At 40.4% G+C, this 26,384-nt stretch overlaps 1 protein-coding gene and 1 long non-coding RNA gene across 11 annotated transcripts in view; both read left to right on the top strand.

Moving 5' to 3' along the window:
• The window catches only part of LOC308479527 (complement receptor type 2-like), a 92,255-nt gene extending 73,114 nt beyond the window's left edge, over nt 1-19,141 (top strand). Inside the window, exons 25-32 of the mRNA XM_081010235.1 lie at nt 403-503; nt 5,081-5,275; nt 7,340-7,522; nt 7,915-8,106; nt 10,179-10,370; nt 12,752-12,778; nt 15,056-15,122; nt 18,312-19,141. The gene's annotated coding sequence lies outside the window, so the exon portion shown is untranslated. The remainder of the gene's footprint in view (nt 1-402; nt 504-5,080; nt 5,276-7,339; nt 7,523-7,914; nt 8,107-10,178; nt 10,371-12,751; nt 12,779-15,055; nt 15,123-18,311) is intronic.
• A 2,663-nt stretch (nt 19,142-21,804) lies between these two features.
• Nucleotides 21,805-26,384, top strand: part of LOC308478931 — a 45,541-nt gene continuing 40,961 nt past the window's right edge. For 8 of the 10 annotated variants that reach the window (XR_013987366.1, XR_013987367.1, XR_013987368.1 and 5 more), the window contains exons 1-2: nt 21,805-23,564; nt 26,206-26,301. This is a non-coding gene — a long non-coding RNA (uncharacterized lncRNA). Of the gene's footprint in view, nt 23,651-26,205; nt 26,302-26,384 lie in introns of all 10 variants that reach the window. The other 2 variants (XR_013987375.1, XR_013987369.1) reach the window with 2 other exon arrangements.

Genomic DNA, 26,384 nt, shown 5'->3' with positions numbered 1-26,384 from the left:
GTTGTATATATTATTTTGCAAGAAATAAAGCATATACATGAATACAAATCTCAGCATTTTAAAATGCTTATTAGACACTGTGCCACTTTGAGCCTTTTTTGCTTACATTCAGTGGGTGCAAATATCAATAGGTTTATCAGAATTCTTCAATATGTAAAACATAGTGGGTAAACTAGATAGACTGTAATCTATAGTGAAATGAAATTGTATTCAGTTTCAACCCATTTTATACATAAGAACAAAGTATTTGCCTTGCTGCATTGGCCACCATTGCCTTTTATAGGAGTGAGTTTTATAGTTAAACTCTGCGCTGTGTGGATATGTAATATAGCTGCTAGGCAGAGAACAAGACCAGGGAAAAAAACTGAGCAGGAGAAACTGCAGCTGACTAATCTGCTTCAGGTGTGGACTTTCCTGAATAATATAAGCAGCAGTAGCAACAAATGGCTGGTTCCCTACCCCTGAGAACTTGCAAAATTTGATAATGATGAAGACAACAAAAGGTAAAAACGGATGAGTGTGAGTAATGTGCTGTGTGTTGGCAAGTAGATGAGTGTGAGGTTTATGAGTAATGATTAGTTTGTATTTCAGGATATATTTCAACTCTAACTTAATCATGATAAATTACAGTAAAGTAATAAAAAATGTTTTTATTGTTTTTTAAATACAGTAGTTTTTTAAAGATAGTTCTGACTTAGGCTTGAGCAAATTTAAATGCAACTATCCCAGCTAAATAAAGTACAATTTGGCAGTTTTAGAACAAGGATTATACTTGCACACTCCCTACTCACTTCATTTTTCTTTTATTGTATGCTGTTTTTTTGTGCAAAGACCATGTTTTGTTAAAGCCCGTTTCCTGTTACATCTAAACTAGGAAACAGAAGCATACTAGATTGAAAGTAGATTGCAACAGACTACAACCAATTAATGGCCATTGCATCAAAGATATGTGCAGGCAGTATTCATTCTACATGAGATGTTCACAATATTGTCATGGATTCTGTAAAGAACCACACATCTCTCTCTATAGGTACTTGCTCCTCTGTAGCAGAATAGTACAACTGTGTATGTTCCCTTCAGACTGTCTTTGTTACTTCTGCTGTTCCTTAGAGAACAGCTGCAGTGAAGTAAAGAAACCACTGTCAAGCCCATTAATCTCTACCCATCCCCTCCTACCTTCTCTTCCTTCCTGGAAAAATACAATTGTCTTCTATGTTGCTTCCTTTACAGTTCTTATGGGATCTTAAAACATCCCATATGCTGGTAGCACATGCTCTCTGCCTTTTGCTTTTATTTGGCACCTCCATTTTACATGTTAGATGAATAAAAGTAATAGTGTTTGCATTCAGTTGAGGAAAGGCTTCAGAGGGGGAGGTGACAGAAGCAATTTGTGTTTATTTACTTGTAGAAATTCATACACTAGAAATACCATACGGCCAACAGTTCACAGGCAGTGGAGTGGTGGGACAATCCTAATAGTTGTGCATGGGTGGCTGTGGTGTAGTATGCTCATGTTATATAATATGTAACAACTCTGGATTACAAAATAAACTAGTATAAAAATGCTTTAAATAAATAAAGCTACACTGAAGGATTGTTCTAAATTATTCATAAGCCTCTCACAATATTTCTAGTATCCTTTTCCCTTTATAGACATAGCATTTAATAACTGGTTAAAAATACTTAGAAAACAATCTCTGTTTTACTGAAAATCAGTAAAACTTCACTCTTCAAGGATGGATAGAACTAAAATTAGAACAGATTAAAGTTTCAATGTGTCAGCTAGAAGGTACAAGGTAGCAGATTTCTACAAGGAAGGTGGTCCTTTATACAGGGACATGAACAACCGTGAATGATCAGCTACTTTGACCGCAATAGCTACTGCAGCTGTCGCGGGCCTGGAGAGGCAGGAGACGTAACAAGGAAGTGCCAGCTCCAAAGGAGCTATTAAATAGGTCGTATGGGAGCCACCTGTTAGTCTCTTTCAGGTGATGTTAACGCGCGGGGTGGATGCGACCCGTAGAAACGTAGAGCGCGCGCGCGCGTCTCGCCACCACCGCACAGCTCCTTCCCAACGTTCTCGCCCAACCCTCGCATGCGCAGTTGATTCGTCGCCGTCTTCTCAGGCCAGCGCTATGCAACGGCCGTCGTGGTGGATTCTGCGGGCTCTCTGGTTAACGGGGATATCGATACTACTGCTCCCTCAGTGGTCCCTGCCTCAGGATAGCGTGCGTGAGTACAAGGGAGGAAGGCGACGACAGAGCCTCTAGGGGCCGCTGAGCCTCCCTTTGCCCCTTCCGCTCGCCTTCCCGCCGTCTCCCCTCGTGCTGCCAGAGGCTTCACGAAGCGCGGCGCGCGATGGGCGGGTCTTTCCATGCGCCTGAGGTAAACGCGGATGTCTCCCCCGCCTACCGCCAGGTGGCGCCGAGGTGTCCTTCCTTGCTCGGCTGCGAGCCCCCCCGCCCTCCGCTGAAAGCAGAACAAATTGGGCTCCACATCCTCAGGCGACTGGCTCTGCCAGGCTGCCATTCTGCCCAGCCAGCTGCGTTTACTCCGGAGTAAGCGCGCATGGGGAAGATTCTCGAGGAATACTTTGGTTGCCGGGGGGGGGGGGCAGGGAGAGTGTTTTGGCATGTAAAAAGACTGCATTGGTGGGGGTTTTTTTTTTATGCGGTGTTTGGTACCCACCAATAGCTGCCAGCCGTGCAATTTACAAATTGTGTAGTTAGACTGTTGTGGAAATATAAAGTATTGTGGACTAGAGAGTAGGTATTTCATCATATAATTTACTTAAACAGGTTTCTCTGTGTTTTAGCAACTACAACAATCCCCAAAGAACCTAGAATATGCGCTTTGAAATAGATACTTAACCTTGGCTCATTTTGTGTTCATGCTCAATTATTCCATATTTTCATACCAGTTTGTCACTGGCATATTGCCACAAACTATGAATGCAATAAGTTATCAGAGACAATGTCTGGCAAATCACCCAATTCACATGCCTCTTGTCAGTGAGGAAATTGATAAATTTGCTGAACCTTAATTCTTGGCAGAATTTGAGTTTCAACAGATATCAAGACAGTTGAAGTCTCCCATGACTACAGTGTATCTCCTTTTTTAATATTTTGTAATCTGTTCTAGGAAGGCATCATTCCAAGTCTTCAGTCTGGCTTGGCAATTTATAGCAGACACTCACAGTAAGGTCCCTGATTATTATTATTTATCCATATACTCAATCTGCTTTCCATGCCCGTGGATATTATTAGGATAGGTTACAAAGGCAGGGATCTTATGGCTCAAATACTTCCTACTCCTTCCTCTCAAGTTTCCTTTTCCAGATTGCAATTCCCTTTCCCTGATACCATGCAAAGTACCTGCACCCACGAGCCTCTTTCCCCAGTTTACGCTGCAGCAGCTGTGGCGTGCAAAGCCAAATGTGCTTGAGCTGCCTGAGCCAAACAAACAAACAAACAAACAAACAAATAAATACCCCCCCCTCAAAAATGGACATTTCCTTTAAAATATAAAAATCCCCTCAGATGGGCATGTTGGCCCCCCAAAAGAGAACATGTCCAGGATTTCCCAGACATATGACAACCCTATGGCATAGGAGCTTGTATGCCTGGCGCACTTTTATACCTGCTTCCTGATGAATTAGCTCTAGTCTCCACATGGGAGACTCTGCAAAGGTAATAAAAGCAGGGTACAGTGGTACCTCGGGATGCGAATGGGATCCGTTTCAGAGCCCCATTCACACCCTGAACTCAACGTAAGACGCGTCTGCAAGTGCGCAAGTCGCGTTTTGCCGCTTCCGTGCACGCACATGACGTCATTTTGAGTGTCTGCGCATGCGCGAGTGGCGAAACCTGTAAGTAACGCACTCCGTTACTTCCGGGTTGCCGCAGGGCGCAACTCGAATGCGCTCAACCCGAAGCACATTCAACCCAATGACTGTATTGTGAATTTCCAGAGCTGAGATAAAATGACCATCCAGTTCATAAGTAGCCAGGACCAGATTTCAGTTATTTATGGGGGGGTTTGGGGGGGGCCGGTTAGGGGTTGGGAACAAAGCATTTTGGATGAGATGTACTTACCATGGCAGTAGTAGAGGCTTCCTTCTCTCTTTTTTTATCCCTTTTGACTTTAACACTTATGAAATGTTGCCTGTTGTGGCAGCATCTTTTTGTTAACCATTTAAAAATGCTGCCTGTTGTGAGGGAGCAACCAGAACAGAGTTCTGTCTGCTGTATCCCCACTACCCTACCCTCTAAATGCTTCAGCAAGCACCATTTCTTTCTATATAAAAATGAGGTTTAAAAATGGCACTGAAGCTGGGGAAGATTTTTGAAGGGAAATAACTAATGTTCTCTGTAGCTGCACAGGAATTGGAGAGCATTCCTCCAGGCAGTCATTCTCCTCCTAGAAGGCACTGTGACAATGTTACACAGTGCTACAACTTGCATCATCTTGCATCTTTTTTGGAGGAGAATACTGTAATGGCCAGTAGAAAGCCTCTCCAAGAAAGAGTGCCTTTACAGAGAGGCAAGAGTGCTTTTAAAATGGGATGGAGGCATTGAAAGGTAAAAACTCCCTCCCTGAAACAGGGATAGTTGTTTCCATTTGGGGACTGAACTACTGTTCCCTGAACTAGTTTTGTTCAGCCCTAAAACCAGGGAGTGAGCTCCCTCTCTCATCATTTTAGAGCTTTCCAGAAGATTCTATCTCTGTGGGTAAATTCCCATATGTATGACTCTGCAAATAACTATTTAAAGAGAAATAATTATTGGTTTCCCCCAATTTTGGTCTAATATTACAATTTTGCCGCCATTATACAAAATAAAATAGAAATTTACTTGTCATCTGGGCAGCGCAGGACCTGTATACATACTGCCCAGTGTTGTTAACACACTAGTTTGACTTTGCCCTTGGAGGCACACTCCATTGTCTCTCAAGATAGATGGATGTCAACCAACAATATGCTTAAATAAATTTTAATATTTTAAAGCATCAAGAATTGAATAACCAAAATATAATACCATTATAGCATTATGAATATGAACTTTTTCTGATATGTTTCTAGGTTTCTTCTGTACAACTGCTCCAAACATTTCTAATGGATCTCACAATGGGACTGGAGCCCCTTTTTATGCTCTTGGAACAGTGATAACATACACTTGCCATGATAATTTCTCTCTTATTGGAGCACACTCTATTTCCTGTGGCATGGATGGTGATACTAAAGGAGTGTGGAAGGGAAAGCCCCCTAAATGCAAAGGTTGCATTTTCTTTTACTCTTCATTCATGATATATTATGATTCATAATATATTAAAAGGGAACTTTATTCGAGATAGCTGAACACTTGTCCTCTTGTCCCTCCCTTTATTTGGCTTTGAATTGATATTAAGCTTCATTGTTCACGTTCAGAATCCCTAAGTTGTTTAATGATATTTTATGTGTGGAGTGATTGACAGAGGTACTTTTGTTCTCCTTTTATGTTTGTGCTCTATCTCAGTAAACATTGCATTTCACTTTTGTGCTATACAGAAGCGAATGGGGAAGCCCCAATGTTTACAGGCAGTGAGGCTATATACCACGCTCCCAGTTCATGGATGTAGCCAGGATTTTTGTTTGGGGGGGGGAGGGAGAGAACATCAATTTGCTAAGTATTTTCATTGATTTTTATTTATTATGGGGGGCAGCTGCCCCCCTGTGCCCCCTGCTATGCCCATGCCCGTGCCCCAGTTCTAGGTTTTGTATAAACTGGCTATCTTAGTGGTCCTGATTTTGGTTAACGTGCATTAGCAGATTATTAGCTCTACAGGCCGTTCCTTCTCTGCTACTTTTCAGAGAGAATGTGGTTTTTTTTTCTAGGCTCCAATTTCAAACCAGCCCATCCCTTTCCACTTCCAGCATTATCCCCTCCACCAAGGTGATGCCCTGGACTGGAAAATAAATTTAGCTTTCCTTTTGCACTGTTAAATCCAATGCCACTTAGCTCACCATATAAATCAAAACACTGAATAAACCCCACCACTCAGGAATCTAGAGGGGGTCAGGGCACACAGAAACTTTGTGGAGTCAGGGTACCCACAGTGACAGTTTTACATGTCACCCTAACCTCTGCTGAATGCGTGCAAGATTCTAGGGTTTGGGGCACTTGACCACAGTTTGTGTTCCTTCAGAATGAGGCACCTATTTACCACCTGGGTTTTGATGGAGAGAGAGTTCACAACATTTAAATCTCAAGAGGGGCTTGCTCTTCCCAGCCGCACAGCATTGGATTCAGTGCCATCCCCATGTGTCTCTGTAAAAACCTGGTCCAGCCAGCCTGCATGGCTGCACAAACCAGACCACTATCAGCCTTTTGTTTCTTCAAGATGCACTCCCAGCAAGCCATTGCCAGGCTGGTCTCATGAGGAAGCTAGCCAGTATTATTTCCTAGCTTTGGCTAAATTAATGAATTTATGAGTTTGCTCAAATCACAACCCTTCACTGACTCACTTATCAGGTTATACACACAAAGGGGGCTGGAGATAGATTGGATGCATGATCATGGCATGGGGAGTGGGGTTCACGCTTTGTTTCCTTATATGGCTTCTATTTGCATTGGGAGAGAAGTTCATTTTTTAAAAATCATGACTAAAGCTGTGAATAAAGCCATTTCTCTGCAAAATCTAAACATTTGAGAGATCCATTCATCATGCTTTGTGGTCTAATGGTCAGTGGATGGATTGGCCTTCCATAGTATCTGTTTAGCATTTCTGTATTGGATCTGTCACCATATGTTTATTAGCACTTGGAGCTAATAAATTGTTAACCTTGGAGAGGTTTCTAGAAGATCCCACCTGTGATCTCCTTAATGGATTATTTCCTATATATATTCAGGTAGGTAGCCCTGTTGGTCTCTGACGCAGTCAAAATAAAATTTTTTAAAATTGTCCATTAGCACCTTAGAGACCAACTAAGTTTGTTCTGGGTATAAGCTTTCGTGCACATGTTCCTATATATATATGTACTGTAATTGTTTGAAATACCAATTTAAACATTGGATACAGATCAGCAATTCTAATACAAGTGACACCACGTTTTAGTTTTATTTATTTTAAACATCCAGGGCAGTTAGTAACAGCTTTTGTAGAGAACGTGTGACATAGAAGATATAGGGCACAGAGTAACATATAGCCAGAGAGTGAGTATCAGGTTTTTGGTTTTTTTTAGAAAACTAACTTTTTAATAAGGCTTCAGCAGAATATACTGACATTTGAGAAAATGTAAATAAACTATATGCAATGTTCTATTTCTTAGTTTTTGTTTTTTAATATTCCTGTCTGCTTATAGTGGTGAAATGTAAAGATCCAGTAGTTGAACATGGATTAATATTAAGCGGATTTGGACATTCGTATACATATGGCAACACTATTATATTTGAATGCAAAACTGGATATTTTCTGATGGGAAATTATTTGATTAAATGCGGAGCGAACAGTAGCTGGTATCCTGCGCTGCCTTCATGTAAAGAAAGTAAGAATATCAAAGCATTCAAATAGCAATTATGCTTCCTCAGTCAGTGATAAAAGATGGTTTACTAAATGTGGACATGTGCTTTTCACTTTATAAATTCAACATCAGAAGGGACATCTCCCAAATTCTCTCCTACTTTTATCCTGTTGAATAGCATTAACAAAGTATGTGTGACTGTTGAATGGTTAAAAGAATATTTGACATCCTGGCGGAATGCACTTTGAGGAATGTGTGTTGTTTATAAAGGGTCAGTTCTTCTTTCAGTTTCCCTCTTGTAAGTTCTCATCTTTAATTAGCTAGAACAAGTTTGTTTGTTTACATTTATATTTCATCTTCCCTCATGGAACACAATGTTTATTTTTACAATTTTTGTGGGGACTTTTTTGTTGCAGTTGATCCAGGTTTATGCGGTGCCCCATTAATTCCAAGTGGGACTGTGCGTCCATTGCGACATCAGTATAAGATTGGAACAAGTGTTGTTGTAACCTGTAATAAGCAGTATTCTTTTCCTGATGAAACCATGGAGATGAATGTAGCATGCCAAGGCTACAATTCCTGGTATCCTCCTGTGCAAGCATGTTTCTGTAGGTATAAATATAGCTTTGGGGTATTCAGTGATTTCTGTGTTTATTTACCACAAAATTAATACCTCATCATAGGGCTACTACTTTAATACCTCCCTATGTTTGTGCTCACATATAATGCAAGAGGAGCTACACTGATTAATTGCTAGCTGGATTCAAAAGGCATTGCTTTGCCTTACGTTCAAAGGATGGTCTAGGGCAGGGGTCTGCAACCCGCGGCTCCGGAGCCGCATGTGGCTCTTTTACACCTTTGCCGCGGCTCCGAGGCGGATACTAGCGAGGGGAAGAGGTGCATTGTGCGCCCCGACACTCCCCACTGTGGCGGGCGCTGTACTGGCTGTGACGTCGCATCGGGGCGGTGCGTGCGTTAGTCACGCACCATCCCGACGTCACCTTCCCGGTTTTGCGGCTCCCTGTTCTTTTTCCTTCGGAAACGGGTCCAAGTGGCTCTTTTTGTCTTAAAGGTTGCAGACCCCTGGTCTAGGGGAAACGTAGAACTAATCAGAACAATTGTTTAAAGTGGTATGGTGTCTGCCTACTGTCAAGGAAATGTATTGCATGGGATTAAAGCAGAGAGTTGCATCCTTTCCTTTTGAATTAACTAATCTGGGAGTATACGTAGCACAACATTGCTCAAAAACAGTCAGTTGGGATTGTTATTTTGCTCATTATTGTATGTACTACAATTCCAGAAACTGAAAGAATGGGAGAGACATCAAATCGGATCAGTATATAAAAAGAAATAGAACTCAATGAACTTTGTTACTGACAACTTGATGGTAGAGGAAGGATGATGGCTAATTTTGAGCCATAAAACCTTACATTGCTCAGAACCTCAATACCTTAGGGGCTTTTGTCACCTCATATGAACTTTCATGGACTCTGTAGTTATAATCAGAGACCTCAGTGTACCCACCTCTGGGGGAGGTGTGGGAGGTGGCAACACAAGAATGGGCATTTTAAGTGGTCACTCCTCCTTTGTGGAATTGTGGCACTAATGTTTATCCAGGCTGTTAATTAAATGGAATCATGCTGCAGGGATCAAGACCATATTTGGCCTGATTGTAGTTGTAATTTTTAGTTGGCTGTGGTAGGTTTTATCATTTTTACAATATTTTTTATCACTTTTTAGATCAAATCTGGCTTTTTGTATTTTCTTGCTGTATTTGTTTTTAAATGTGAATCTTGAATCTGCTTTGAGACATTGTGGAAAGTGTCAAATAATATATATATATATATATAGGAATTTTGTATACAAACCAAGAATTAAGAATTTACAACACTATACAGGTGAAACTCGAAAAATTAGAATATCGTGGAAAAGTTCATTTATTTCAGTAATTCAGCTTAACAGGTGAAACTCGAAAAATTAGAATATCGTGGAAAAGTTCATTTATTTCAGTAATTCAGCTTAAAAGGTGAAACTAATATATGAGATAGACTCATGACATGCAAAGAGAAATATGTAAAGCCTTTATTTGCTATAATTGTGATCATTATGGCGTACAGCTGATGAAAACCCCAAATTAACAATCTCAGAAAATTAGAATATTAAATGAAATCAGCAAAACAAGGATTGCAAATAGAGCAATATTGGACCACTGGGAAGTAGAAGCATGCATATCTCTCTTTGCACGTCACGAGTCTATCTCATATATTAGTTTCACCTTTTAAGTTGAATTGCTGAAATAAACGAACTTTTCCACGATATTCTAATTTTTTTAGTTTCACCTGTACATTGCAATGTTTTCTTAATGTTTTGGTGACAAACACTTTACATGTTGCAAATTAAATTGTGCCTTTTTTACGAAGTAAGACTATAGGGCCATTTAAGTCAGTATTGCCCATACTGACATGCAGCAGCTCTCCAGTATTTTGGGCAGGGGGCATTCCCAGCCCTAGATAGCATAGATTAAACATGGGATCTTTTGCATACAAAGTAAGTGTGCTACCACTGAGCTACAGCCCTTCCAACCACAACACCACTTTGTTAAGCTAAAATATGAAATATTTGGAAAATAATGTGTGCTTTAGTGTTGCTTTGTTTTGTTTATAATAGTTTGTGTTTTCAGTTAGAACTTCACCAGACATTTATTACCTGTCTATCCGTAATGCAAGAATAATCCGGGGGAAGAAAACCAGCTATGAGCCTGGAGATACAGTTACTATTCGATGTTCTGCTGGCTATACATTAGCAGGGCCATCTGAGATTCGCTACATTGGTGGGAAGCAATGGTCACCTAAACTTCCATCTTGTTACCTGAGTACGTATGAAGTTGTAGATATATAGCAACACTTATCTGACACTGCTGTCACTTTTCAGGTGTCACTCTTGCTTTTCCTCATACAGGAGATTTTCTTTCTATTACTAGCTTGAGTTTGATGCATATAGGCAGTTCACCTGGAAGTAGGCCACTGGGAGCACCCTCTGTAATAATTAAGAGTCCCTGTGAGTGAGCTAGGAAAGAGGATAGGTGGCTAGGGAACCTGTTCCTGACACCAGTGGATAATCTAAAGCAGGAATAGGGCTTCCACGTGTTACTGGACTACTACAACTCGTAACAAATCCTAACAAACTTTGAAGGTCCATAGGTTCCCCATTCCTGATGTGAAGTAAATTTCCATTCTACCAACTCTTTAAGAAGTGTAATATTTAAAACCAATTAGAAGCAAATAGTATTCTCCTACCTTTCATTTTATAAGCCACATTGAAAAAGAAACTAGACTATTATAAACAGAAACGAATGGCCAGATGGGGAAGGAACTACTACATTCATGAGCATACACTGTCATAAACCTAGTTTGTGTTTCATTTTGTGGATAAAATTGCTATTGTACTTGGATGTCAGAGTTTGATAAGAAGGATGGATGGATTTGCAATGATATCTAGTCATGTATTCCAACCTTAAGATGTAGAGAAGCTTCTTGGAAGCTTGAGACTTACCACCTGTTCACTGGATCCTGGGTTCTTTTTGGATATTAAGGACTGAGGTGACCATGTAGATCTTTGGAGTAATGAATTGGACCAAGGTGGAGAGCCTTTAGCTTGCTGGCCAAACTTGGTCCACCAGGGTTCCAAATTTGGTCTGCAGCAGCATTACCCCCCCCCCCCCGGCAATAAGAAAATATGTCCACCCATCTACACTTTACATTGTATGTGATGTCAGTTTTGAGGCAGGTACTTAAAGTCAGTTCCCAGTTGTTCCTTTACTTGAGTAAGATGTGGTCTCACCACCCATCTTGCTCAAGGACGAGGAAGTGTTATTTCAGCAAGCATCAAACAGAGACTAAGACATATATAGCAGCAGCAGCAGCAGCAGCAGCAGCAGCAGCAGCAGCAGCAGCCCCATTGCTAGCCCTGTCTCACTGGAAGGTGCCTTTTCAATTAAAGGCCCCCAGCCTGTTCCATCAGTCTTCTACTCCAGTGAAGCAGGGGAGACCCTGGTCTCAACTGGGGCCTCTGTGATGGAGTCCTTAGAGTATGAAGATGGCAACACTGTATCCTCAAATTGGAGCGGCACTGGCACAACAGACGTATCTGATGGAAGTGCTTCTAGGATTGGTCCCGCAGGTCTTTCCCCTTCTGCTTCAGAGTTCTTGCCCTCATCCATTGAAGACAAGGAATCCAGCTCCAGGGTTGTGACATAGTTTTGCCTGGTGTACTAGTTACTTACCTTCCTGGAAAAGATAGCTCTGGCCATGGTGACACATACCTTGGTCACTTACAGGTGTAGGGCTGCCCTTGAAAAGTTTTCGGAAACTAAATAAAGAGAAATTAAAAAAAAAAAGTTTTCGGAAACTGCAGCTGCTGCAAAACATAGTTGGCAGGTATGTGCTTTTAGACCATAGTATGCTGGTTTTACATCAGTTGCAATGATTTCAGATTTGTTTCCATACTCAACTTATGGTGCTGGTTTTACCTTTATAGCTCTAAAGTGTTTTGAGACTAAAATATCTGAAAGACAGCCTCCTCCAATACAAACCTGAATATAGGTTGCATCTTTGGAGTCCTCTTGCCCCACCACTTAGAGTTTCTCTGTGGCAACACCCCATCTCTGAAATTCCCTCCTGAAATATGAGTGGCATCCCTGATAGACTTCAAGTGTGAATTAAACACATTTAATTCTCCTGGCCTTCAGTGGTAACTAATTAAGATAGTTGTAATCTCCTGGTTCTGCTTTTATCCTTTGCTGTTAATACTATTGAAATGTTCTTATAGTGATTGTACATTGTTTTGACTTACAGAAATATTTTTACAATGCATTAAAAGGTGGAATAGATACCTTTGAAACCATGTAATTGGTGCCACTTGGTGTTTTCCTCGTGGGGCTAATAACTGAGCTAGTAATTTTCATCAGGACAGTCCCAGAGGGGGAAAGGGTTACAGCCCACACTAGTGGACAAAAAAATACCCCCATGCCTCCTTTTTAAGAACAAGACCCAATAACGTGACACATTTAGCATCACATCTGCTCTGGCCCTGAAATACGTTCACCAGCTGTAGTGTGAAATTAATAGTCATTGGCAGTGCTTCAGCTAAAATTTGTTTCTGATGTGACTGCCAGTGCAAATGAGCATTTCTTTTAATTAGTATTAAAGTTTTGTGAGAAGCTCACTTATCAGAATCATTTCCCCTCTCTTCTAGGTTTTGTCTTCGTACTGCTTATAGCTGGTATGTAATTTATTGAAACTGAATAAGAAATACCTGAAAATGCATTTTCAAATTTCTTAAGCAAGGACCAGAGTTTTGCAGAGTCTACACACTTTTACAATAGGAAAGCTGAGCACTATTCAACAGATGTTAAACATTTTTAACTTTCACATTTCAACTACTGTTTACTTTGTCTAGAGGAACAAATGCAAACAGGCACTGGCATTTTTTTCCTGATGAGGGAAAGAGCAAATGGTTGCTAAGGCAGCAATATGGGGTGTAGTAGAAATGAACTTGAGGTGAAGGTGTGATGGAGGTTCCATCATTCCAATAAAGTTCTGCCATAAAATTGGTTTAATTTAATCTGTCAATTCAGCATAAAATCCAAACCATGGCCATTAGAATAACGCAATAAAACCATAACCTCTTACTTAAAAAATGGTCTGCATCAGAAATGTTTTCAAAGCCTGCATCTCCCATGGTAGAGAGTTTTGTATCCTTGGGCCCACTGTCATAAATTCTCTGTGTTCTGCCCACCAACCTACCTGACTCCGCTGGTGAGCATTCAAATAGGGCTTCTGTAACTGTCAATAGATGTTCAAGGTGGAGAAAGCTTGTGGCTCAGTGGGAAAGATCTTCATTTCCTCCCACTCCATGGGCTAACTTTGACAGGTGGCTGCTTCCAATTACCTGTCAAAGTTGACCTGCAGGCTGGTGGGGAGGGGATGAGTATGCATTACTAGTATTTTCCCCACAGAGAAAGAACTTGCAAAATAGTGCCCAGTAGGACTGAATCCTACCTCTGCAACAAACAGTTGATTAACAAGTGGGTGTGGTTTGGGGAAAATGGCCTCACAAACCAAATCAGACCTGATAGACCAAGATTGGTCCACATGCTGGAGGTTTCCCATGCCTGGCATAGGCAGTCCGATAAGTGACTCGACCACAAAACATTTAGTGTTGTAAAAGTCAAAACCCACACTTTATTTGGGCTCAGAAGCAAATAGGTCCAATGGGTTGGGTTCAAATGTTGCTGGCACGTCAGTCAAAATTGATGAAACATACTCTTAGGCACTTCTGTTCCCTGCGCTTCCATAAATAACACTAAGTCTAGGAGGACCCCCAAGTTACAAATTTGGACTTTCAGAATGAGTTTAAATATCTCCAGATCCAGTTGAATACCTCTTTTCAAAACAATAGACACTCACAGAATCTCAATCCTGTCTTAATCTTCAGTTTATCTGCTGTGCTCCCCCCAAAAAAACTGCTTTCAGACACCTGTTCAAATGTTCCACAATCCAGCCATGCAAAAAAACAGTGATTTCTTACAAGTATATCTCACCATCCAGCAAAGACAGAGGTATCATTTCAAGCAGGCAATGGCACTAGAATGTAGGGCTGTGGCCTGGCAGATAAGGCCTCAAGGCTCACGCTTGGCCCTGGGGTCTCAAGTTCCAGACTCCACTATAGAAGTGAGGCAATGAATAGGGCACTCTTTTCTAATCCACTGTGACAAGAAAAGGCAGTTTGGAAGGCATATGTGAAACACTCACTTGGCCTGATGGATATTTCATGAGCATCCCTTTGAACTGGCCTTCAGAACAGAAATTTAGTAAAACTATTATTAAGGACCACCCTGGGATTGATTGCCTTTTCTAAAAAATGAAATAGATGTACACTATTGACTAGATTGTATTTGCTGGATTGATGACATTATGTCACTATATATTGGCTGATATTTTCCTATTTTGAATAAATTCTGCCTAATCTGAGTTAACACATGAAACTGTATTATAATAAATTCTTCTTTAAGAAGCAGAACTCGTTTGTAAAACTCAGGGTGTGGGCAATGTTTCCCTGATTCAATTATTAGAATCAACATTGCCTCTTTCCAAAATTTGAATAATAGTCTCAGTTGTATTGCCTCATGGATAGTTTTCCAATCATTTCTTGAAGCAAACTACAATATTATTCAATGTTTGTTCAGGAGCTATTGTTGTACAGAATATTCATTCTTGTTTTTAATTCCTTTGCTGTATTTTTTCCATCCAGAAGAAACGATACAAGGAAGTTTTATGGTTTTTACCATATGGTTACAAAATTATGGGGAATTCACACAATATTGTCTATGAAGTAGTATCTCTGGAAATCATGGCAAAGCAGCTATTTCAAATGGTTCCGTATATTTGAAAATAAATGTGGTGAAATCACCATGTGCATTCTGTTCTTTACTATCTCAAAGTAAACCAGTGAATGGGTTCTTAAGGTGACTTTTTACTGTTGTTGTTTTTTTTAAAGCATGTTTGCTTATTTTCTTATGGCTGCCAGCCCAATCGGTTTACGCGGCCTTGTGTTCCGGATAAAGGTAAGACTTTACCAACCTCTTACTCTCCTTTCTTCTTTGCACCTCTAAGGACCACCACACACATTATGTACACAGAAAAGGGGGCCTGGGGGACCAGATCTCTTATCTGAGAAAGTGTGTATGCATTCAGTGGCTTTTAAGCACTTTCTTTTGGGGATAAAGCCTTATAGCTCCCAGAAAGCCCACACCTAAATGTGGTGCAGGTCCTCCAAAGTAGCATAAGGCACTGCTAATGAAAAAAAGTAAGGCAGCCCACTCCTGTGCATGTAAGAGCTTGGTGATTCAATCACTTTAGTTAGTTGATGACTGAATAATCCTTTAGGTGATTTAACTGATGAAATCTGAGGAGCATACATGCTTACTTTTCCAGGGTCTTTTTAATTTTCCTATACAGTGGTACCTCGGGTTAAGTACTAAATTCGTTCCGGAGGTCTGTTCTTAACCTGAAACTGTTCTTAACCTGAAGCACCACTTTAGCTAATGGGGCCTCCTGCTGCCACCGCGCCGCCGGAGCACGATTTCTGTTCTCATCCTGAAGCAAAGTTCTTAACCCGAGGTACTGCTTCCGGGTTAGTAGAATCTGTAACACGAAGTGTTTGTAACTCGAGGTGTTTGTAACCCAAGGTACCACTGTATTAAGCTTGTGGGCCCTTGATATTTTAGCCCCCACAATATTAAATGCCAGGGAAAGCTACAGATTCAAGAAACAGCAAAAAAAATTATAATGCTGAAACAAGTGTTTTTAATCTTTAACGTTTAACCCATTGTTTGTTAAAACAAGGCTTTATTCTAGTTATTCAGCATAAACACATGCAGTAGATCTAATTGCATGATAAAAATGTTATCAGACAAGCCTATAGCCTCCCTCCAGCCCACCTAGTTGGGTTACATTTATAATATAGTAAGCATTATTTTGAGAGTTCTGCAAGCCTCTATTTCAGAGTGTTTATTTGACCTTAAAATGTATGTATAGTTATGAATGTGAAAATCATTATCATATATAAATAAAATTAAATAAATACATTTAAAATTAAATTCCTACAATACTAATACTTAAATGGAAGACTCTGGGCTGAACTAAGCATTTGCATGTGAAGCATGTAATTAACAGCTGTTTTAAAATAAAATATTTTGGAATGGGGCAATATAAAGAAAAAAAGGAGACGCTGAACCATTCCTACTACTTCTCTGCCCTAAATAAAAACTGGAATCTGAACTCTCTATGGGGTAGAGGCAGGGATTTGAGGTAGGAAAGCAGCAGAACTGGTAAGAGTTAAGCACCTCTCCCCATGTCTGCTCTAAATTGTTCCATCCCAAGCTTTTTTCCTTAAAAACTGGACACTATAACCATGGTTTAATTACATGCACCTGCCAGTAGAACTATCACAGTTTATGTTGTTGGTTAGCTTTATTCATTTATTTATTTCATTTATATTCCACCTTTCATTCAAGTAGTTCATGGTGCAGTACATGGTTTCCCCTCTCTCCATTTTATCCCCTCAACAGCCCTATGAGGTACCGTATTTTTTGCTCTATAAGACTCACTTTTTCCCTCCTAAAAAGTAAGGGGAAATGTGTGTGCGTCTTATGGAGCGAATGCAGGCTGCTCAGCTATCCCAGAAGCCAGAACAGCAAGAGGGATCACTGCTTTCACTGCGCAGCAATCCCTCTTGCTGTTCTGGCTTCTGGGATTCAGAATATTTTTTCCTTGTTTTCCTCCTCCAAAAACTAGGTGCGTCTTATGGTCTGGTGCGTCTTATAGAGTGAAAAATATGGTAATTAGTGTGGGAATGTTAAGTATAGTAGGAAAGGATATATTGAATAAGTATTATCCTTCTTCACTCACACTAGTGAGTGATGTAGCAGAGCAATTTCCCCTCAATATAGCTGGAAGCTAGTTTGCAGATTTGTTTGAATCCCTTAGTTAAGATTATTTCCTGGTGTCCCCTTTAATCCCTCTTACAAGAATAAAGACACAAGAGTCTTTCTGAGTAAAGTAACAAAAAGTTTACTCACATTTCAGTTCATGATTTGATCCCTGAAAGGCAGGCTTTACTTAATAGTCACACAAGAAAGTCTGAGTTTGTCTCATATGGAGATTGAACTCAAGTGCAAAATTACATTAAGGTAACAAAATAGCTGCCGGAGAGCAGCATGGCAGCAAAAGATCAGCAAGCAAGAGAGCAAGAAAGGACTGAGGAAATGGCTGCGTGACTCAGCCAGCGCCATGTCCATCTTCCAGGTCACATGCAGGGGGAGGATGCTCCAGATCAGTGGAACAGGAAGTTACACTGACTGGATGTCCCCCTGCCTGTGCCCACTCTAGGGAAATAAGGAATGTTGCACTTAACTGTACCAATGGATTACATCCCACAATTAGATACTGGAATATCTATTCTGCTGTTTCTATAGAATCTTTCACAGTACAAAGTTATACAGTGGTACCTCTGGTTACAGACAGGATCCATTCTGGAGGCCTGGCCATATCCCGAAAAGTCCGTAACCAGAGGCGCCCTTCTGTACATGCATGCAGCGCGATTCAGTGCTTGTGTGCATGCTCGTGCAGCGAAACCTGGAAATATACACTTCCGGGTTTGCCGTATTCACAACCCGAAGTTTACGTATCCGGAGGGATACATAAACAGAGGTACGACTGTATTCTTTACTCGAGTTCTCAGAGTTAGAAGTTTTGAAGTTACTCCAGGAATCTGAGAGAGTGTTAGCCTTGCAACAGTTACCCTGGGTATGTCTTTTGGCTGAAAGGCGGCATATAAATTAACAGTAACATAACATCCCTGAGAAATAGGATACCTAAGAGTCAGGAGCTTGCCCAGTGTCATTATCATAGAACTGTAAGGTTGTAAAGGACCCTGAGGATAATCTAGTTCAGCCCCTTGATCCTACAACCATGGCGTTATCAGCACGATGCTCTAACCAACTGAACTATCCTTGTTCTAGCAGGGCTTGTAGGTTGAATCATGCTCTAAGTTACTAACTCAGTTGCTCTGGAAAAAACCCAAAAGTAGAACTTTTGGCAAAAATAGTACTAATGTGGCAAAATTATTTTACTCGCCCTTAAAAGTGTACTGTTTTGTTGTTACTTTCCTCAAGCTAAAGTATAGGACTTGCAGTTAATTGTAGGAGCTATACGAAGCTTAAAATCTTATTTTCTTTTTTCATTTACTCTAGCTATTCTAAAACAACTGCTAAGATGATACACCAAGTATACTAGAATACCAAAGATGCTTAAGCTCTCCTGAATCTTCATACCTCTTTGGAAAAGTGACTTGTGTAATGACAAATGCTGCTGTGGCAGCACCTTGTGGAATTCTATATGAACAAACTGCTGCATTCCCCAACAGCCTCTAAGGATGGAACTAAATGTTAAAAGAAATCCAGGTTATCTCTGAAAATGCCACATCTGTTCTGACTTTTATTCTTTCTTCTCCTTAATGTCTAGTCATTGCAACTTACCCCATGCAATCATGTCATTACACCGTGTATATGCTCAACTGCACTGTCACTGTCTTCTGCTGTTAGAGAAATGTATAGCATAAAGATGTTGAACACATCATTAAATTCTGTAGAGCAGAAGAAACCCAAACCAGGGCTGTATCCACTTTGAGACTGCTTCACTGTCAGTCTCCGTTGTCATGAAAAGGGGTTACCTTGAATTAATTAAAAACCTCTTACAATCCAATATATCAAAATACAGTAGTAGTCCTTCTGTTGTAAACAGAATGTCATTACTATCCATGATGGTTTTCCAGAGCAACACTCGGCTGCTTTTTTCAAAATCTCTTTGGATTTTAGAAGTTCACAAATGCCATTCTGCGGTAAGACTTCATGTTTGAGATGTACTTGGTTTATACTGACCACTGCTTTAAATCTGAATTGTATAAATTGATGAAGATAATTTTGTACTTTTGTGAATCAAAGATTTTATATTGTAGGAAATATCATGCATATGTATCAATGTGATATGTTAAATCTCTGCTTTATAAATGGTGTGTAGATAGTGTGTGTCCCTGTACCTTTTTAGGCAGTTACTAGTCCTTGACTAAAATGATACTGTGTGAGAATCTTGCAAGAGTAGTCTGCACCACAAATGAAATCCTAATATACTAACGTAAGTTTTCAGCCATATACAAAAAACCAACAATACATACCACAGATCACCAGTAAATCCTCAGCTTCAACGATGTCATTTTCAATCTCCTACAGATGAAAGTTAATTCTAATTCCTTTAGAAAAAAACTTCATCGGATTCCACCCAGAACAAAGTGCACTACTCTTTCCAGGATAGTTGCCTGCATTAATTCTTCCAACTTAACCCATTTTCCTTTAAAGGAAATTACTCCCTACTACATAATTCTCTGCTGAATTATGCCGAGGCATATTATATGACATTAAAATTTCAAAACATTTACACACAAAATGTCTGGAATGCTATTATAACCCCACTGGCCCAAAGATATGATACACTCCCCCCAGATCTCATCTGTATATTAACTGGGGCAGCCTTCACCTGCTCCCTTAAAGGAACAATGCCACATTTGTGCCATATGATTTTTAAATAACATGAATACCTGTATTTTAAAAAATCCTAAGTAGAAACAGACTCTGTAAAACTAATCTTCCTGCAGAAATACTGTTATTTAAACCATTAGGAATAACTGTCTGACATATAATATGCTTCTCGTTGAGAAAGTATAAATTGCTAAAAACCTCAAGGGCATATGTTGATTTGCTCCTGTTCCTTTTAAATGTTTTCATTTTTGCTTTCTTTCACCACAACCTAATTGAGCTCTTTACTTTAAGTCACTTGGAGACTTTTGGGTGACAAGTGACTAATAAATTTAATAAATAATATATATATATTTTAAAAATCACATTTTCATATTACAGTACTGTCCTTTGGTCTGTAGTCTTTGCTAGTTACTAGATTTTTCGTTTAATTTTATAGCTGATTTGCAGAGGAGCAAAAGGCCCACCCCCCCGTCCCTGCAAATAAGCTGCAACTTATTCTACAATTCTATAAGGTGTTGTTGTTTAGTCGTTTAGTCATGTCCGACTCTTTGTGACCCCATGGACCAGAGCACGCCAGGCACTTCTGTCTTCCACTGCCTCCCGCAGTTTGGTCAAATTCATGCTGGTAGCCTCGAGAACACTATCCAACCATCTCGTCCTCTGTCATCCTCTTCTCCTTGTGCCCTCCATCTTTCCCAACATCAGGGTCTTTTCCAGGGAGTCTTCTCTTCTCATGAGGCGGCCAAAGTATTGGAGCCTCAGCTTCATGATCTGTCCTTCCAGTGAGCGCTCAGGGCTGATTTCCTTAAGAATGGAGAGGTTTGATCTTCTTGCAGTCCATGGGACTCTCAAGAGTCTCCTCCAGCACCATAATTCAAAAGCATCAATTCTTCGATGATCAGCCTTCTTTATGGTCCAGCTTTCACTTCCATACATTACTACTGGGAAAACCATAGCTTTTACTATACGGACCTTTGTTGGCAAGGTGATGTCTCTACTTTTTAAGATGCTGTCTAGGTTTGTCATTGCTTTTCTTCCAAGAAGCAGGCGTCTTTTAATTTCATGGCTGCTGTCACCATCTGCAGTGATCATGGAGCCCAAGAAAGTAAAATCTCTCACTGCCTCCATTTCTTCCCCTTCTATTTGCCAGGAGGTGATGGGACCAGTGGCCATGATCTTCATTTTTTTGATGTTGAGCTTCAGACCATATTTTGCACTCTCCTCTTTCACCCTCATTAAAAGGTTCTTTAATTCCTCCTCACTTTCTGCCATCAAGGTTGTGTCATCTGCATATCTGAGGTTGTTGATATTTCTTCCGGCAATCTTAATTCCGGCTAGGGATTCATTGAGCCCAGCCTTTCGCATGATGAATTCTGCATATAAGTTGAATAGGCAGGGAGACAATATACAGTCTTGTCGTACTCCTTTCCCAATTTTGAACCAATCAGTTGTTCCATATCCAGTTCTAACTGTAGCTTCTTGTCCCACATAGAGATTTCTCAGGAGACAGATGAGGTGATCAGGCACTCGCATTTCTTTAAGAACTTGCCATAGTTTGCTGTGGTTGACACAGTCAAAGGCTTTTGCATAGTCAATGAAGCAGAAGTAGATGTCTTTCTGGAACTCTCTAGCTTTCTCCATAATCCAGCACATGTTTGCAATTTGGTCTCTATAAGGTGCAGTCATATAAAAAACTGTCCACCGAAACACTGTCACAAAGCTAAAATCAAAACGTTCTTTACACAACCCTACACATGGCAGGGACCCATTATACCCAGAGATTACCATGTGTAGTCAATGTTGTGACGTGGGGTTTGTGATTTCAGCTCTCCTGATATAACATGCTGGAGACAGTCCTCTAGTAACACTTCTTTATTAAAGCACAAGACTGAAGACTGGGGAGAGGAAAGCTACATTTATAGGGACAGGGAACTAGCAAGAAAGGATACATTTTGGAGGGAACAATATCAGGCAATCACAGTCCTGCCTTTTGGAGGGAACCAATAAGACAGAGGATCCAAATACAGCAGCTTAAATGAACCAATAGTAACTGTACCCTCTGGAACCAAAAGGCAGTTACTTTACCCTAATGCAAATACAGACAATAATAATACAGATATAAAATCCTTTGACTCAATACACAACAGTCAATTTAAATTTTGGAGAGTAATAGCACATGTACAAACATGTTGGTGGACAAGGATTTGAAGCTATAAGGAAAATAAACTTGTAGATATGTAAGAAGGAAGAATTATTAGATCAGGGTAGCTACTTATCAGAAGGAAGGGTAATTATTGGAATCAGAAGGCAATGAAGGATAAAACCCTGTCTACTGAACACCCAGTAGAGTTGAAAAAAGAAACGAAAGAAAGATTGCATTCAAAAAGACTCCCCAGAAGCCAAAATAAAGGCTTCTGGATAATTATTTGCTGCTATCTAGTGGTCAGCTACATGCAGTGAAAGCTACTATCCATAACACATCATTTTAATCTCCAACCCATAGAGATCAAGCTTAGATGAATCATAGAATCTTAGAATTGGAAAGTTGGGTTCCTCAAGGGTCATCTAGTCCAACCCCCTGCGATGCAGGAATCTTTTTGCCCATTGTGAAGCTCCAACCCAGACCCTGAGATTAAGAGTCTCATGTTCTACAAATTGATCTATCCCACTTTCATCTATTTCTACGAAAGTTGTGCCTTTCCAGCTATATCAATATTTGACTGCAAATTTTAATTATTAGTATTAGTAGTAAGCATTTTTACCTACTCTTCAGCTAAAAAGGCTTCCAAAGTGAAACAGCAACATGCATATGGCATGTATAATAGTGAAGCAGGGTCTATTGCTACGATTTGAATTTGAATATGTTGGCTAATTCTAACGATTTACATCTGTCAGTGATGTTTGGGGGATATGGGCAACAGGTGGCCTGCCTTTGTAGGTCCAGTTGGGCTTTGGAGCCTTTCCAGTGAACAGACAGATCTCTATGCATGAATACCCTTTTAATTTTATTTCTGTTTTTTGGTGTACTCTCGTCTTCGATAAGGAACTTTATCAAAAGCATTTTGAAAGCCCGGTCAGTGTGTATTAGATTCTCATCATGAAAATGCATCTCGCATCTTTAAACATGGTTTTAGCAGATCGACAACTCTAGTAAGTAGAACCACTGTGGCCCCCACCCCCTACCCCATTGGTGAATTGCTGAAAACACAGAGGAAAAACTATGTGTGCATGTTTCTCGCTTTCAGGTTTTAGGTATTCTTTTATTCTGGGTGGGGTGGGGTGGGGCTCTCTGCTAATCCAAGCCTTGATCACTCTTTCAAAAGTTATTGGAGGAAGAAATTTGGAGGAAAGAACAATAGTAAAAGAAGCAGAAAGACAAAATTGCTTTGTTTGCGGAGGTGCAGTAAGAAGGGTTGGGTCGGGTTGGGAGAGTTGAACTGTGATTATTTTGATGTCTACCTTATGTTCATATCTGAGCTCATTAGTAAACCAATGCTGATGTGGAAAATCTGTTTATTTTTATTTTTTTTAAATAACACTATTGCTTTTCTATTAAGTGCAGTAAACTCCATCTGGAATGCAAATGGAAGAAAATTAAATCTCTGTCCTGTTCCTCTCCTCCTCTATCTGTTGGGTCTATTTTATTGCCCTGCCACTGTCACAGTAGAATCTTGGATTCTGAAGTTAAAAAATCACGGCTCCGCGTGAACCCGGAAATACCTTCTTAAGGCAGTGAAGTCCACTCTACCCTTTATTATCTCTGTGGCGGACCGCGGTGACGTTTCCCGTCTCTGCGTCTCTCAGCTGCCGCCAGGAGGAGCGGCGGGGCGTCGTCAGGTTCTTCTCGCCTTTCCTTGGGATGAGAGCTTCGAGTGGCTGGACTGAAGGGTTCCTGCATTCTGCCGTTTAGAGGTCTGTTGCAAGCTATTTTCTGTCATCCTCTCCCCGCCCCATGCTGGTTGTGAAACACTGGATTGCATCACGGATCTCCTTACATTGTAAGGACAATAATGCTAGATTGCATTACATGGCTGCCATTATTATTATTAGTAGTAGTAGTAGTAGTAGATTTATTTATTTAGTTATTTATTTTCCGCCTTTTTCCCTGGTGGGACTCAAGGTGCCTTGCAACTAAAATACGAAACAGCTGAAAGCATATATTCCTGCAGTAGGAATTTTAAACAATAAGATTATTGTGGGTCACCTTCTAAATTAATTTGAGTGGGTCTCCCTTTGAGTAGAACTGGTCTCTCTGACCCCCTTTTGCAAGTCAGGAATAACAATACTTGCCACCTACACGGCAGGGTTGTTGTGAAACACACTCAAGACTCATCCACAAAATCTACTGAAGGAAGCATTTGCAGCACAGATTTTTCTCACATTAAGACCTTTCAGTATGAACTGTCTTTGCTTGAAGAGAGGGTAGAAAATGCCTCTGCTAAATCACTGCAAGAAAATAGTCCTGGGTTTCTTAGTTTCTGCTTTTCAGCAGCTATCAGTATTCCAACTCTTACCTTCTAACAGCAAGAGTTCTATTAAAACACCTAAGACACAACTACCCCAAGAAGAAAATCCAAAGTTTCCTCTGCACATCTGTTTGCAGGGTAAACACAAGTATGTAGTATGCCAAGTCGAGTAATATGCAATATCTCATGCATTTTGGTATGTTTTCATCCCACCTCCTTGCAGCTGTTGCTTCCATTTACCATTTTGCGTTAAATAGTGTGAAGCAGAATTGCTGTGCAGATTTAAATGAAGTTGAATTGTGTCAACAGCTGTTGGCTGTACTGTACTAATCTAGGCTCCTCCTTAAAAAAAATCTAGCCAGAGTGCTCTGAATATGAGATTTGAGAGAACACAGATCACTCTCAAAAGTTCAGGGGTGTGGCCTGGGAGAGGGCATTCTTTGTGGCAGCCTCCAAGTTGTGGAATTCCACACCCCTGGTGGGTCTGGTTTCCTCACTAGATTCCTGGCCTTTAACAACTGACATTGTGTGTTTTCAGGCCCTTCCTATTCTTGTGATTATAATCTGTTTCAGCTGTTTTTAATTTGTTGTAACCTGCTCAGACCTTCTGATGAATGGTGGGTAGTACATCTGGTGGTGGTGGTGGTGGTGGTAGTAATAATAATAATAATAATAATAATAATAATAATAGCAGCCTTGAATTGGGCAAAGAGGGCTTGGATTTCAGGCTTAAAAAGTCAGGTGGAGCCATGCAGATACCAACCAAAAGAGCCATTCAGCAGCAAGGAACAGCAGTTCACCATCCAGATATTTTTTGGCTTCAAGACCATATCTTGCTCTTCAAATGATAGCTGGGATCCCAGTGTAACACCTGTCAAAGCAACTCCCCATGCCCCCAGCATCCAATTAAATTTAAAAATAAAATGAAGTTACTAATATACATGTTTTTGTTGTTTAGATGAAGGGAGTAAGCTCCTTTTTTAGGGGGGAAATTTACTGGGGGGGTTTCTCTGTTGCAAGGGGAGTGTACAGTCATGGGAACAGCTTTATTTCTGTTAAATAAATCATGACATGGTGTAATATGTCAAGTTGTTCATCTGAGGTTGTATTTACCTAATTTTAAGAACCTGCTAAGGAGTTGATCGTTATTATACCATTATGTAAAACCACAGAATCCAAAGAGGGGGTGCTTTCTTTTTCCCAAGACTGTATGTGTTTAGCCTTTTTTTAAAAAGGGGGGGCGGATTCTAAACATCTTATTTTTCTTCTATGAAATGCGAGTTCTTGTGATCATGAGCTTCTTAGATTTTCTTAGACACCCCAAGGGTGTTGAGATCCATAGATCAGAAATAGACAATAGCAGTTTAACACCATTCTGAAATCATGGAAATAATCCACTAACCACACCTTCAAATTTGCCTGACTGGCTTTTGCTAGGTAGAGTAGGAAGAACAGCTTGGACCCTAGACTATCAGGAGTCAAGGAAATGCTGCTCTTCTTTCCCCAGACAGGGCATAGTCAGTGGTAGGAGGGTAGCTTACCTGGCAGGTAAGAATGGATTGAAAATGGACTTGGGTAGGTTTGTCTGTTTCTTCTGTTCTGCAGGCTGTTATGTTGTTCTCTACTTTCCGTGTTTTTTCTGTTGGACACTTTTCTAAGTAAGCTACACAGCAAGGGACCTATACTCTGTAGACCCGTGACCATGTCCCAGCACTGAGGGAGGGTGCTCTCTCCCAGTCAGGGCATGGCAGATACCTGATTTGCGTAAGTCCTGTTTTCTGAAGTGGGAAGAGAAACCCAGACAACCCTTACCACTGTAGAAAAGGAACTCCTCACTGGTAAGACCAACCCCCCCTTTTTTTGTCTGGTTCCCAACTTCCACCTAGTAGAACACCTGCCATTGCAACTCAAGAGATACTTGCTGAGACTGAGAACCATTTTTTAAAGTACATCATGCCGCATAACTAGAAAAAAAGCTGGAAAAGCTATTTGCCTGTTGTCATGGCTAGTTAAAAACAAATTTTAGTGAAAATATTGCAGATTCCAACAAAATTCTAGAATTCATTTCCCCAAGGACTACATTTCAGGTTAACAGTTCTGACTGGAGAGGTGCTGTTATCAGGTTTCTCATCCTATTTAATAATGAACTGAGGATGATACCAAAGAAGGCTGCAGAACCACAGGTGTGTGCAAAGTTCAATAAATTGTTAACACTTGAATGTGAAAGCTTCTGAAAACACAAATAGCATTTTTGGGAAAGTGGGCC

This window comes from Podarcis pityusensis (genome assembly GCF_964106645.2).
Source record: "Podarcis pityusensis genome assembly, chromosome: 6".
In the NCBI taxonomy this organism is placed as follows: Eukaryota; Metazoa; Chordata; class Lepidosauria; order Squamata; family Lacertidae; genus Podarcis; species Podarcis pityusensis.
This window is presented reverse-complemented; position numbering and strand designations above follow the sequence as displayed.